Source organism: Mastomys coucha, unplaced genomic scaffold, assembly GCF_008632895.1.
Source record: "Mastomys coucha isolate ucsf_1 unplaced genomic scaffold, UCSF_Mcou_1 pScaffold15, whole genome shotgun sequence".
Lineage (NCBI taxonomy): Eukaryota > Metazoa > Chordata > Mammalia > Rodentia > Muridae > Mastomys > Mastomys coucha.
Genome location: NW_022196897.1, coordinates 142831152 through 142834762, shown reverse-complemented (window position 1 = coordinate 142834762; position 3611 = coordinate 142831152).

Below are 3611 nucleotides of genomic sequence, written 5' to 3'. Positions count from 1 at the left end.
TTTATCACCAAAGGAAGTCAGGACAAGAACTCACACAAGGCAGGAACTTGGAGGCAGGAGCTGATGCAGAGGCCCTGGAGGGATGCTGCTTACTGGATTGCTTCCGTGGCTTTCTCAGCTTGCTTGCTTATAAAACCCAGGACTACCAGCCCAGGGATGGTACCAATCACAATGGGCTGGGCTCTCCCACTCTTGATCACTAATTGAGAAAATACCTTACAATTGGATCTCATGGAGGCATTTCCAAAGGAGGCTCCTTTCTTGTTGATAACTCCAACTTGTGTCAAGTTGACATAGAAAGCCCTCCAATACAGTGTTCCTGAACTCTGTGCTGTGGATACTAAGCTCCTGCACAGAGGCAGCAGAGACAAATGCTGTTTCTCCAGATGATGACAGGGCTACAAGGCCGGTGGGGGTGGGGGCAAGCACAGAGGAGCTGTCATCCCTACAAGGCTGTGTCTACTCAGTGGTGACTATTCCAGGACATGTATGTCATCCCATGGCATTAATGAGCAACACCCTCATCCAGACAATGTGGGTCTCTAGGGTAAGGAAATGCACCCACCGTGTCCTCGTGCTAGTCTGTGAGCTGCTCCTGCCAATTGTGAACCCTTGGCAGTGCCTGGCCAGCTGAATGGAACCAAACAGCTGAAATTACATCTTGTCCTGCTGAAAGCAATGAGACTGTCCAAAGGGATTAGAGAACCCAGCCCGCTCCCTGAAATGCTTACTGTTGGAAAAGCAGCGTTATCTAAGACACTGTTGATATATGTGTAGGGCCTTTTGTGGGCCTCACTAAATGTTGAGAACAGGAACATGGGATTGTGGGGTAGTGACAGATGAAACAAACATTCACACTGGGAATGTTTCACAAGGTTCACTTAAGCCCAGAAGTTTGGAGACAGCCCGGAGAACATAATCCTCAGTTCGTAGTGTCATTTAAAAAGAAAAGAATATTTGAAAACTTCTAAGAAATTAATATATAATTAAAATTGGGAGGAACCCAACAAAGCCATCTAAGAAGGAAGAGTTCCTGGAAAAACTTATCACAAAGATATTCAAGACCAGGAAGGAAGTATAGTCCCAGGGCTGGCTTTCCGGGGCACTGTCTATCAAACTCAAATGTTGGGTGTGGCTCTCCCCACTTCTCAAGTGAGGAAAGGGACACCAAGAAGGGAAGTGACTGGTCAGTCCCTTAAAGCCTTGTCCCCCCAGTCCTACTACGTTACATAGACTGACAGACTTCCAGCCACCTTACTCTGCTTTTGGCACTCTTTATTGTATTCAGTGTCCCTTCTGTATGTGATTCCCATCCAAAGCTCTCTTGGTTCTCTCTTGGCCTATCTCTAACCCTAGCCATGGTCCCTGGCATGCCTGGAGAAACCCCAGTGTCTTCCAACTATCCCTGCAATCAAGTAGCAAAATGTGACCCTGGGCCTAAGGAATGGTTCCCCAGGTCACCAGGATTTAAAGGAGGGTTATTAAACCCAAAGAGAATGGAAAATGCAAGGTAACCCATGGAAGGGACACACATACACACACACACATACACACACAGCTGCAAACTTCCTACGCAGAGTTATCAGAGACCAGCAGTGTTCTTCAGAACAGAGCAAAGCCACAGCCTAGGAAAGACTAATGCAAAGCAAACCACCAAACCTCCTACACTTGCTGGCAGGCTCTCTACCTGTATAGAAAGGGCTGAGGCTTGAACCTGACAGGAGAGGTGACTCCTGGTGTTGGTCAAGTGTCTGGATCCTAGCTGGATCTATGGGCTGTGTCCCCTCAGTAGCTGTCTTTTCTGGTTTCTTTTGGCAGTGTGCTTCTGAGAGTCTTCTGAGGAACGATGGGAAGAATGCCCAGCAGAGGGAAAAGTCTGTCCGGTCCCAGCTCCAGTACCTCTGGTCCGGGCCAGAGACCTACAAGCAGGTAGGTCATGTCTGTGGGATCATCAGGCCCTTCTAAGCCATCATGCGTCTATTTAAACCTCTGGAACTTTGGCCAACAACTCCTAGACAGCCGCAAGTTTCAATAAGAGCCTATGAGTAAGTACCCTTCCCTGTGAGCCAGCCAGACAAAGGCTCCTGGCTTTGGGTGAGCTTAGAGTGGTAAGAACATTCAAGAAGCAGAAAGAAGAGTAAATATGAGGGGCCGGGCAAGGAATTCAGTGGTAGAGCACCTGGTTAGCACACAGGAAGCCATGGGTTCCATCTCCAGCCTGTACACATACGACAGTTCCTGAGTCATACTGTCTCCAGTCCAAGCGTTCAGTGGCCTCACGGACTGAGTGGCTGCCTTATTTATAGCATAGACATAGGATAGCTACGTTGTTTGTTGCAGGAAGTTTTCCACCTAAGAGGTGTTATGAAATACTTGACACAAAATCAGTTTTCCTGCTGTATATGTGTTTATTTTAATTATGGCAGATGCACATAAATATACGTATTAATAGATGCTGGCGGTGTTAGATCCCTGTAGCTGGAGTTATAGGCACTTATAAATGATCTGACATGGGCACTAGGAACCAAAGTTGGTGCTCTGTAAGAGCAATGAGAGCACTTAGCCTTGGAGACATCTCTCCATCCCTTCTTTCATATTCATGCATGCACAACAATACACACACACACACACACACATACACACACACATATATACATACACATACACATATTCCTACTATTTAGTCTACGCTGGTCTGGAACTTGCTATTACAGACAAACTTGCTTTGAACTCACAATCCTTCTCCATCAGACTCACTCCAGCACTTGTGTGAGTTTAGGTTCTAGATTCTCTTGGCTTAAAAAATGTAGCCAGCTAGGCGGTGGTGGCGCACGCCTTTAATCCCAGCACTTGGGAGGCAGAGGCAGGTGGATTTCTGAGTTCGAGGCCAGCCTGGTCTACAGAGTGAGTTCCAGGACAGCCAGAGCTACACAGAGAAACCCTGTCTCGAAAAAAAAAAAAAAAAAGAGTTTGAGGCCGGCCTTGTCTACAGAAGGGGTTCCAGGACAGTCACGACTATACAAAGAAACCTTGTCTCAAAATAAACAAACAAACAAACAAACAAATCACTGTATCATAGATTTTGCAAATAAAAATATCACATATATTAATATAACCACTCAAACAAGCCCTTACCTAGAACAAAGTCTGCCCAACTCAATGAACCCCTGCATAGTTAGGGCCTGCATCTTGTCCTTCCTCACTTTGTACCAATGCCCTTCCCTAGTCTCGTCTACATGTTATATCCGCACACTGTATACAGGAGGATCTAGAGATAACATGCAGTTTTTCCGACTGGGTCCAGTATTATATAAATCTCTTCTAAAATCACACTTGATGTAGAGTTTGAATATAAGATATTAGGATTCTCTAGAGAAACAGGAACAATCATGTGTTCATGTGGCTATGCAGGCATGCGTATGTATAAAGATGATAAGGAATCTGCTTGTGTGGGTGTGAAGCTGCAAAGTTGGACTGGCAAGAAGGATGAAGACCTGCGGAGAATTGTCACCTGGGCATGGAGCTTAATGGTTGTGGTGCTTTGAGTACACCCCCCTTTTCCTTCTTTTGAGGGCTCAATCTTCAGGTGCCATTCAGAGACGAGAAAGTTT